This window comes from Pteropus medius, unplaced genomic scaffold, assembly GCF_902729225.1.
Source record: "Pteropus medius unplaced genomic scaffold, Ma_sr-lr_union100, whole genome shotgun sequence".
In the NCBI taxonomy this organism is placed as follows: Eukaryota; Metazoa; Chordata; class Mammalia; order Chiroptera; family Pteropodidae; genus Pteropus; species Pteropus medius.
In genome coordinates, this window is record NW_024345397.1 from 132,587 (window position 1) to 145,182 (window position 12,596).

At 35.2% G+C, this 12,596-nt stretch overlaps 1 pseudogene; it reads left to right on the plus strand.

Moving 5' to 3' along the window:
• Positions 1–654: 654 nt before the first annotated feature.
• LOC120611038 (olfactory receptor 149-like) lies at positions 655–1,921 on the plus strand (annotated as a pseudogene).
• The last annotated feature ends 10,675 nt before the right edge of the window (positions 1,922–12,596 follow it).

Here is a 12,596-nt window from a genome sequence, read left to right on the forward strand (position 1 = left end):
ATATCCTAAGTCTATTCAATAATATTGTTTAATACAACATATTTCAAATAATACCAGCATTAAAGGAAGGCACTTAAGGAAATAAGTTTAAGATATATAAAACAAAGGAAGACTTTTCATTAAGACATGTTTTTTGCTCGATATTTTTATAGATATTTCATAAACTTTACTATGATACCAGGGTATTTTTGTTTTTTATGTTGTTATAATAATTATACTTTCATTTTGTAGATAATGGGGCTATATCTATGAAAAATATTGTATAAATTATTTTAACTAGTATAGCTACTAAATGGCAAAGCCAGGATTTAACTTGTGTTCTGATTTCTAATGCAATTTCTTTTTCTGATATTTTTCAGAGGGTAGTAAATAGTGGGAGTTTGTTACTAAAAGATATTGTGAGAGTTCAAAATATAAATATGACTAAAGAAAGTAAATCCATAAATTAAACAACTATAAAACATCTAACACGAGAATGTTTTGAATATATTTTTAAACTTCTGATATTGTCATAGAGGATAACCACCTGCCTCCACAAAACATTCTTTCCAAGAGTTGAATAGACTGTGGCTCTGAAATAAGCATTTCTTATTACCTGATATTTTTGTATAAATTGTGCCACTCATAAGAAGGCTGTTTGTTAAAAACAAAGCCAAAGCACTCATCAGCAAAAAGCTTGATAATTTAATATTGGTGTTCAGACTTTTGTGTCTTGGGTCCCTTTTCAAGGTCTCACTTTCTCACAGCTATGAGGAATGTCTCAGTGGTGACCGAGTTTATCCTCCTGGGCATCCCACACACAGAGTATCTGGAGACCATGCTCTTTGTCCTGTTTTTGTCCTTCTACATCTTCACCCTTATGGGAAACCTGCTCATCCTACCGGCAATTGTCTCTTCCACTCGACTTCATACTCCCATGTACTTCTTCCTGTGTAAACTGTCTGTGTGTGACATATTTTTTCCCTCTGTGAGTTCCCCCAAGATGCTCTTCTACCTCTCAGGGAATAGCCGAGCCATTTCCTATGCAGGCTGTGCATCCCAGCTCTTCTTCTACCATTTCCTGGGCTGTGCTGAGTGTTTCCTGTACACAGTGATGGCCTACGACCGCTTTGTTGCCATATGTTACCCTCTGCAGTACACAATAATTATGAGCCACAGAGTGTGTGCCATTCTAGCCCTGGGAACCTCACTTTTTGGCTGTATCCAGGCCACCTTTCTAACCACTCTCACCTTCCAATTGCCATACTGTGGCCCCAATGAAGTGGACTATTTCTTCTGTGATATCCCAGTGATGCTGAAGCTGGCTTGTGCAGATACTTCTGCCCTGGAGATGGTGGGGTTCATCAGTGTGGGTCTCATGCCCCTCAGCTGCTTCCTTCTCATCCTCACCTCCTACAGTTGCATTGTCTACTCCATCCTGCAGATTCGCTCTGCGGAGGGCCGACGTCACGCCTTCTCCACCTGCAGTGCCCACCTCATTGCTATTCTACTTTTCTACATGCCAGTGGCCCTCATCTACCTAAGGCCCACCCCAACAGTGGCTGGATGCCACTGTTCAGGTCCTGAATAACCTGGTCACTCCCATGCTGAACCCCTTGATCTACAGCCTCAGGAATAAGGAGGTAAAATCATCCCTGAGGAAATTCTTATATCAACTGGGCTCCACATTTTCTGTATAACACGGGGGCTAAGATTCAAAGAGTTAAAGTGACTTATTGAGGAATGCATGGGAGTGATGACAGGATGAAGAATTCGGGGCTGGTTTTCTGACTCTGGGACCTGTGCTTTCTTTAGGATATCATGCTGCTGATGAGGCAGGAGGCAGAACAACTGAAACCTTCTGCTTCGCAATCTTTATTTTCTTCACTTTCTTACATCTTCTTCTCCACTTCTTTTCCCCCTCACCCTGACACTTGGTGCATTGACTGTCTCCTAAAATATCTAAATTGGATAAACTCTAATTTTATTGGTATAGACGTTGTCAAAAAAAAAATGGGAGAGATTCATTTCTATAGCTTTAAGTAGCACCCTTAAAGAATATAAAGAAGTTGTATAAAGAGAAGGACTTCTGTCTGGGACCTGAGGCAGGTCTTTTATGACTGAAACAGAGGTACTGGTGTACTGAATCTCCTAAAAACCTTATCTGTTTGGCTTAGACCTGGAAGCAGGCACTGACTGTACACGTGTGACATGTAAACGAGAACGTGGAAAAAGCAGATGGGGAAATCCATGCAAGGGTGACTGTGCTCAGATATCATGTTAGAAAAATCTGGACTTGGCTTTCTATTGCTCAGTACAATCGGAGGACAATTCTGGGTCCAAGCTGCCATTGTTTGTGTCTTTGGCTTCTCTGTTTAACTGAAAATGTTTGACTTTTTCCCACATTCCTTCATTTTTTTTTGGCTGAACTATGCTAAGAATGAAAAAAAGTTCTATTTTAATACAGTGATCTATTGTTTTCATGACTGAATTCATTGAGAATTTTATCACACTTGGGGCATATACTTGCTATGAAGTTTATTCTAATAGTAAAGTGCAGAGGGAAGGACACTGGGAAGAGGATGATGGAAAAGGAGGAGACAGAGGCAGAATCCATTTTTTTCTCCTCTCTATATTTCTCAGAATCAGAAGCAGCCAAGGAACCTGTCAGACCAAGTCAACTCTGCTGTGTCTTTGCTTCCAGACACCGTGGTGAGCCAGCACATGCTCGTGCTGTGGAAACAAACTCTTGTCTAATCACTTCCCTTAAATGCTTCCAAACACTCTTAATACTGAATCCCTTGTTTCTCATTAAACAAGAGCTTAAAGGAGAAAGTGAAAATACATCTCAAATTATTTCAGATTTGGTATATCCCTTCTCAAGCCTCTCAGTGCATTTAAAGGCCTCTTCTCATTCCTCAATTTCCTGGTTGTAGCTGCTCACATGGTCAAATTAGAACAGTTTATAAGAATAAAAGATGTGATCCAATTTCCTTTCATTTTTACTCATACAAATATCATTTGATGAATAATTTTGTGCTAGGAGTGAAGAATACAAAAGATGGAGAAAACATGATCCTGCTGGAAAGATTATAGTCTACTGGAGTAAATAAACAGATATGCAACTAACTAGAACATCCCATGATAACCAAAAGTATAAAATACAGCAGAAAATGTGGAGTACATTTTTTTCCCACAGAAGAGCTGTTGAAGGTTGAATGCTTTTGTTTGTTTGTCTGTCTCTTTCCTTCCCTACCTCAATGAAGAATAACTGAGAAATGTTTTACAGGGAGAAGCAACATACTTCTCGATCTTTTGTTTTTTGGGGGTAGTAAGGATAAGAGATAATTTCTTGAGTGGATATCTCAACCATTTGTCATCTATGAATGAATGTCTTTGTAGGAAAAATAAAATTCATTTAACCTGTTTTCAGGCTTCTTCTTGCAGCTCAGCAATTTGTTTCTGAATTGGAGATATGCCCTGCACAAATGGCTCTATCTCTTTCTTCTTAAGCAAATTGACCTTTCTGCTTATCTTGAGGTTTCTGAGAGATGTGGGCACTCTCCTGTCTCCAGGCAGTGCCTGAGCTCTCTTTCCACCTAAGCAGGAGCCCAGAAGGTCAGGCCCAGGCTGAGCTGTGGAGACCCAGGTTAGGTTTGATAGTGGAATGAGACTTGTTTGTGTTCTAGAACTGGAAGAGTTTGGAAGAAAAAAAAGTCAATGGGAGAAATCCCAAACCACGTAGATCATCTATCTAGCAGAATATTTAATCCACAGGGGTGTACCATAGACAGAGACTCAAGTCCCCAATGCAGGGAAGCCAGAGAGCAAGAATAGTGAAGCAGAGGTTCAAAGTAAGTTTTGAGCAGGGTGCTACAGCAGCAGCATTTCCTGAGACACAGGTTTCAAACACGGTTTAGGTGTGGCATCCAACACCTGACCCCAGGTGGATTCTAGTTTCCTTAAAGGCTTCTCTGTTCACTCCAACACTTTGAGCAACATACCTTTGTAGCTTTAATTACTGTCTTTTTGCTCCTCCCTAAATTTGTTACATAACCAACGCCTGTTCTGAATTCCACCTGTTTTTTGTTTAGCCTACAGCTCCCAGAGAGAGAACTACGGTACAGTCATCTACAGTGGAAACCTGTGATATGGACATTGAAAGTGGAGCTGAGATGATGGCTCACACGGCGTTGAGTGATTGTGAACAGAAGTTTTCAAAGGAGTATTCACAGTAGATGCCTATTCTATTTATACCTTGCTGTCCCTGGCACCATGCTGATTTGTTCTAAATCAAATTAACTTAAATGAATGAATAACTAGTCAGAATTAATGATGTTTTCAGTACTTGATTTGCAATTTTTCTTTGAGAATATTGCCTTTACCTTTCCAAAAATACTTATTCAAGCTAAGGGAATAGAATAATTTCTATTTTGCTAGTTCACTTAGAGAAAGAGGAGTAATAATGTCTGTGATTATTGAAATGATAAGTTGGGGAGAAATAATCTATTATTCATCATTCTTTTATTTTATATTCCATTGTTTAAAAATACTATTTTCATGCTTGTTTTGATGATATTCTATGTGACATCAGAAAGCCATCCTTCATTGTCCAGCTAGATGCCTTTTTTCAATTAGAGTTGACATTTAATATTATTTTATATTAGTTGCAAGTATACAGCACAGTGGTTAGACATTTATATAATTTACAAAGTGGTCCCCTGATTAGTCTAGTACTCACTTGGAACTGTACATGGTTACTACAATATTATTGACTATATTCCCTATACCGTACTTCCCATCCCCATGACTACTTTGTAATTACCAATTTGTACTTCTTAATCTCTTCACCTTTTTCACCCAGACTCTCTACCCCCCTCCAATCTAGTAATCACCAGTTTGTCCTCTGTATCTGTGAGTCCGGTTTTGTTTTGTTTTGTTTTGTTTACTTATTTTATTCTTTAGATTCCATATAAAGTAAAATCATATGATATTTGTCTTTCTCTGTCTGACTTATTTTACTTAGCATAATATTCTCTGGGTCCATCCAAGTTGTTGCAAATGATAAAATTTCTTTTTTTTATTCTATTATATATATGTACCACAACTTCTTTCTCCAATCATCTATTGATGGACACTTAGGTCGTTTCCATATCTTGGCTATTGTAAATAGTGCTGCAGTGAATGTAGGGGTGCATATATCTTTTTGAATTTGTGTTTTGTTATTATTTTTTTTTAGCAAAATACCCAGAAGTGTGGAATTGCTAGGTCATAAGGGAGTTCTATTTCTAATTTTTTTTACTGTAGTCCATAGCGCTGTACTAATCTGCAATCCCACCTACAGTGCATGAGGGTTACCTTTTCTCCACATCCTTGCCAGCATTTGTTTTTTGATTTTTTGATGATAGCCAATCTGACAGGTGTGAGGTGATATCTCATTGTGATTTAATTTGTATTTTCTCAGATGATTAGTGACCTTGAGCATCTTTTTATATGTTTATTGGCCATCTGTATGTCCTCTTTGGAAAAATGCTTATTCAGGTCCTCTGCCCATTTTTTAATCAGATCGTTTGTTTCTTTGGTATTGAATTGTATGAGTTCTTTATAAATTTTGAATATTAACTCCTTATCAGATGTATCACTGGCAAATATCTGCTCCCATTCAGTAGGTTGTATTTTTGTTTTGTTGATGGTTTCCTTTGCTGTGCAAAAGCTTTTTAGTTCAATGTAGTGCCATTTGTTTATTTTTTCTTTTGTTTCCCTTGCCTGAGAAGATATATCGGAAAAAAAATATTCCAGGAGCAATGTCAGAGAGTTTACTGCCTATATTTTTTCTAGGAGTTTATGATTTCAGGTTTTACATTTAAGTCTTTAATCCATTTTCATCTGTATGGTGTAAGAAGGTGGTTCAGTTTCATTGTTTTGAATGTATCTGTCCAGTTTTCCCAACACCATTTATTGAAGAGACTGTCATTACCCCATCATATATTCTTGCCTCTTTTGTCATTGATTAAATGACCATGTAGGAGTGGATTTATTTCTAGAATTTTATTCTGTTTCGTTAGATGGCTTTTAAAAAGTGTTTTTATTAAAAAGTAAATAATTAAAAAATATTAAAAAAATTTGTAAAGTGTAAAAAACTATGATACAGTGGTACCTGGGTCCACTGTCTAGTTTAAGGAAGAAAACAATGTAAATGTTTTGAATGTTCCCAGTGGACCTGGGCATGATTTTGTATCTTTTTACTAGACATTCCATACTCTCTCTACAAAGCATCTCTCTCCTGAATTTTGTGTTTATTATTCTTTTCTTTTTCTTTAAGTTTTCCCTCATATGTTTGTTTCCTTATATATCATATTGCCAGTTTTTTAAACTTTATACTAATTTAATTCTACTGAAATTTGCTGTTTTTTACTTAAATGTTACTTTTTTTACATTTATGTCATTGCATGTGCCTGAAATTAATTCATTATTGCCAAAGTGTAGTATCTCCTTGAGTAAAGAGGTAAACATTTATTTTCTGCTGCTGTTTTTATTGGTGAATAAATATGAATTTTCAAAATGTAAGAATTCATTTTTTAAAAATAGCCGCAGTATTTTGGTGGGTTCTTTGTACCTATCGACATGTATAGGTATGACACAAAATATCGCCGGCTTTCTCTCAAAACTTCCTTCTACCGAGAAAAGAGAAAATAGACAATTTTATTTGGTTTAAAATTTCAAAAAAGCAGACACTAAGACAAGGGTTTGAGTATAAGCAGTTTATTAGGAAGATGATCCTGGGGAGCATGATAAAGGAGCAGGAAAGTGATACAAAAAAGGACTGTCTATTAAACAAGAATGAATTAGTGGTTTACCGCTGGCGAGAACTGGGGCGCAATTGTACCTGAGATCCTCTGAAAAATGGTATATAACAACCTCCAGGTTATTCCACTAGAGTGTAAAGGGAGCTGGAGGTATTTTCATAACAATTTCTACTCCACAGTGGTTGTTGGGTGGATGTTCTTGGGAGCGTTAATTATCAGGTATTTCTGGCTCGATTCATATATGTAAGACTGAACATTTTTCTTTGACCAAAGACTATGCGCAGACAGAAGACATGAAGAGCTCTCAGGACATAAAGCATTGTCTGAAGGTGAACTCTGCAGTGGGTTGAGTCGCTGTGGACAGACATCCTAAGAAATATTGGTCATAATTCAATTACATCTTAAACTGGTATTGTTACAAGATGCAAATTACATAACACCACTTTGTTTCTTTAGGATCATCAATAATTATTTGTTGCTCATACGTTAAACTAAAATAATATAGTATCTGTAGAATTAACAATCAGACCCACCTACCTTTTAGTTTCTTCAGAGCCATATGTTCACCCAGTAACACACACACACACATCTATCTCATATACACTCTTCTGTCTAGCTAAACTGTTCTGACCATTCCTTAAAGGTTCCTCTTTGCATTTTGTATTCTTTCTTGTTATTCTAATAAATACACATTTATTGAATATTTACTACATTAAGCACTGGAGTTGCAAATATCTATAAGTCATATTCTTAAGACGCTTATAGTTAAGCGTGGAAGGCAGATATAAACATGATTAAAATGAAAGTAACAAATATTTAATGGAAATATATAAACTAGATTAGTAAAATGAAAACAGAAATGATTAATTCTGTAAAGATGTTGAAAAGGTTTCAAAAACATTTAAAATATATTCATTTACAATTTTATGCCTTTACAAATTTTATTTTTTCCTCTTGCAATGTCTTCCTTGATTCCTCTGCTGGAAAAACTACTCATCCTTCGAAATTCAAACTGAATCATTATTTTCTTTGTAAAAATTTTTTAAAATCTCAGACTCAGTTAAGTTCCTATTTCTCTGTTTCAATTCTATATCATGACGTAAAGCATCAACTCATCCTGTGAAAATAAGATTGACAAAGGAATTCACAAGAGTAACAGTTAACTAGGTGCAGAGAGGTAAAGAAAGGGAGACGACTGGGTAATTAAAGCTTAGAACTGTTCAACCCTTAATTTGCCCAATGAATAAATGAAAGTGTGACTTCTAGATGACATTTTGTTGATGATCTCAGTCTGCATATTGTTAGAAGTTATTAAACATCTGCTAAGAACAGACTCATGCCCTACTTTGAGAAGAATAGTAATCATTTATGCTGAGAGAAATAATAGAATCAGACAGATATGGTTTGGATTTGATCTTAACTTGTATACATTTTATGATTTTTAATAAGTTACTTACCTAACTTAAATTGCTATATCTTAATTGACAAAATGGAAATATTTAAACCCACTTCATTGAATTGTAAAGATTGACTTAAATGGTTCTTTAAACCACTTAGCACTGTATTATGAATACAATAGGGATTTGATAAATATGTTGCCTTCCCATCTTCCTTGTTTCTTAAGAAATACATTTCTTTACATAAAAACAAACAAACAAACAAACAAACAAAAAACAATGCAATAGAAAAGTAGTGTTCAGATTACAAGATTTTCTATGGAAATAATCCTTCAAGAATATTAGTAGCAGAGAACAGTGTTTAAGATCAGTGTTTAAGAGTGTGCTGGGCTTTATAGAGGGCAGATCTGGGTTTAGGTTTCCACGCAGCCACTTGGCATTCATGTGGTGTTAGGTGAGTTCTCTGCAAACACTTTCTTCAAGCATACTATGAAAAGGATACAAACACCTAACTCATAGGGTCAGTGTGCAGATTATATTATCCATGTGAAGGACTTAATGCAGGGCTCAGCATATAATAAAAACACGTTAGCCAGTATTCTGTAAAATGAAACATTTTGATTTAATTTAATATAAAATATTTGTTTTATACATTAATTTATACTCATGTAATTTTTAATTCAGGCAAAATTGGATTAGACTCTGTTCCCTATTATAGTTCTCACTATTACTTTCATTTGAAGTCACTGAAACACTAAACACTTGAATATATAAATCCGCAAAAGTGATAGGTAATAGGATTAAAAGTGGAATGACTCAGTTTATCTCAACCCTATGTCTCTTTAGGCTTTAGCTATAAGTAACAAATTATAGGCAGATATAAAGGCTTAGAAAGAAAAAACAAAACAAAACAAAAAATATTTGCACAAAAAAGTAAACAATATAAAAAGTTCTCAGGAAATACCAGAAATGAAGATGACACTGCTGTTTATAACTACTATCAGAAATTGAGAATTCATTAAAGCAATTTAAAAGAAACAAAAACACAAGGTTAAAGGTTATATTAGATTGCATATGACTTATATTTAAAAAAACAGAATAATACTCATTAAATTATAACTTTAGATGAAAAAGATAAATTAAAGCTACTGTCAGAAAATGCTTGAAATGCTAAGAAACTGTAAATTTTTGTTGTAATCAATTGAGATTTATAGAGCATTTTCCATGTGCTAAGCACTATGCTAGGTCCTTTGCATTCTTATCTCATTTTATTCTCATAATAACCCTATGAGGTAAGGGCTTACATTATTAGACATTATTATCACTATTAGACAGTTTAGAAAAATGAGATTGCAAGCTTAGGCACTTCTTTAAAATCACATAGGTAGTGCATGCTAGAGTTAACATCCAGCCCTAAGTTTGTCTTATTCTCTGTTATGGGCTGAATTGTGTCCCCAAAATTCATATTGAACTCTAATCTCCAGTACCTCAGAATGTGACTGTATTTGGAGATGAGGTCTTTACTTTGGTGATTAAATTAAAATGAGGTTGTTAGGGTAGACCCTAATCCAATGTGCCTGATGTCATTATAAGAAGAGGAAATCTGGACACACAAAGAGACACCACGGATGTACATGCAGAGGAATGGTCATATGAACGGGCAGCAAGAGGGTGGCTATCTGCAAGCCATGGAGAGGCAGGAGCAGATCCTTCCCTTGTCCCACACGTGAAAATCAACTCTGCTGACACCTCGATCTTAAACTTTTAGCCTGCAGAACTGTGAGTAAATACATGTCTGTTGTTTAAGCTTCCCAGTTGGTAGTATTTTGTAATAACAGACTTATCAAATGAATATACATCCAAGCCAAGCTCTGCTTTAATGCCTTCATGTACAAATGTGTCACTTGTGCTACTGATAATAGCATGTACTTTCTATGTGTATTCCTATTAACATCATTGTTGAAAACTCAAAAACGGTCCTTCTTTCTCAAAGTGGGTAACAGAAAGTTCCATATGAGAAAGACATTTACAGAACTTTTCTTACCATTTATATAAAGATATATAAGCTTTCTCTAAGGGACTCATTGAGAAGAGAGCATTTTAGTTAATTAATCTCAAAGGTACTCATTCCTATGAGATGCTTCTCATGCTCATTATGACTTTGGCATTTTGTTTTTGCCCTATAATTTTTGGTCCCCAATTGTGAGCTGTGAAATGGGGCAAAGTGGATTAATAAGACTGGAAATTGGCTTAGAAAGTGCAAGAAGGCTTGTTAAAGTGTTTAGGGTTTTGAGTTCTCTCTGCAATTATTGTCCCAAGGAAAAACTAAGCGTGAATGTAACACACAGGTATGTGTGCCTTAATACACACACATATACTAACATTCCACCTTCTTTACACACATGATCATTAAATATTTTATTCACATTAGTTTTTCTAACATTTTCAAGATGAGGCTCATTATTCCTAAATCACAGCATTAGAGAGAGAGAGACAAAGAGAGACAGAGACAGAGACAGAGAGACAGAGAGAGAGAGAGAGAGAGAGAGACACGAGAGAGAGACTCTATTATATTACCCTTCTTGTGAGAGTTATTGATAAAATACCATCTGTGAATTATTATGTAATTAGATAGCCTCAACAGAACAGTAAAAACATGGAGTTTTTAATGCCAAGTCTTCAAATGGCTACATATTCTGAGTGTGGAATCTTCTCATTCTCAAAGAAGCATCAGTGGGATCTGTTCCCTTGCTTCAGTGCTCAGAGCTGGCTTTGCCTGGAAGAATTAAAATAGGACAGTAGACCAAGCAGCAGGGCCAGGGTAAGCAATTTGAGACTCAGTGAATTTCAAGAGGGAATGCAGAAAGCTCAATTTATCAACCATGACAGTCCTCATGGCTTAAATTAACCACATTCTTGCTGATTCTTTCCATCAGAGCATGCTGTGAGAATTTATTACGTCTCATGTCACTCCAACCCCAATTTCAAAACCCAAAATTTGGAAGTTCTTTACATTCTTAGTTATTTTGAGGATGTGAAAGAATATTGAATCCTTAAATATGCACAAAGAAACACACACTCTATAATAAGCAGTACTAACAATAATTTTGATAACATATCAATAGAATGAAATTTGTTGTTTTAAACTAAATATCATAAAAATCCTTTATGGCTCCCAATGAACAAACCATCTCTATCAAAATAAAGAGATACATTCTTCTTATGTCCTTTTATACATAAGGGGTTAGAGATGAATGGGACCTTATCATATAAAGTATTTTTTATATATGATGAAACAAAGTGGCCAAATGACATACATAAAAAAAAAAAATAGAAAAAGTGAGAACAAAGTGAGGTACTCTGTTATCTAATATCACTTCACTTAAAAGAATGGATTGGTATCTAATTTAGAATTTAAATCTTCTACCACTCTTAAATTAAATCTTCTACTGTCTGTTTTAGAATAAGTTCTTATAACTATCTTTGTATTTGTCGTACCTACCTCATAGACAGCAAATTCCCTGAGAATAGGCACTGTATGCCCCATATATCTTCTACCACTAATCTCGTCTTCATTTCCCCTGCAGAGGTTTAACACAGGGGCCTGAGCATAGCTGGAAGTCTATTACTACTTGTACTATTCAGTTAGATATCCTCTCGTAAATGATAGTCTTATGTGACATAACCTCTAAAAATTTTAATATTTATAGAACTAAATCTGCTCACTTAGAAGCCAATGGTGAGGAGAACTAAAGCAACAGATTTAGACTAAGCCCCACGACAAAAGCTATTCTAAGTGCATCATAATTATATCTTTTTTTATATCATAATTTTTAAACAGAAACGTTGAGCTAGAAGGGACCTCAGATATCCGTAATATAAACACCTCTCCTAAAATTGAGACAAGGGGCCTACGTAGCTAAATGAGAGCATGAAAATGAGTGTACTAAATTGAGAGTTCTAGTCTCCAGCACAAGGTCTGAAGCCTAAGTAGGTTTTCTCCTATTTTAATTAACTGATATATTAATTCAGCAGACATGTATTGAGGATCTACTAAGTCACCTAGCTAGGTGCTATGGAGAATAAAAAATGAATCAGATAGATGTCTCTGTGTAATTAACTATGAAACAAATTATATATTACCCACCATAAAGAAAATATAGTTAAAATAAGAAGTGAGTTTAATGAGAAAGGTTAATTTGATCTGGAGATATCAGGGTGAGCCTGAAGGAGAAGACAACATATGAAGTGAATCTTATTGGCTGATAGGATTTGAAAATTTGAGAATGAAGGTGGATACTAGAGAAAAAAAACTAAGAGATTCTAAGGTATAGAAAAGGCAGGAAAATAAAAAAAATAAGAAAAATGCCAGTAGGATTTTTTTTATTTAAAAAATCAGCAATATGGAATATTA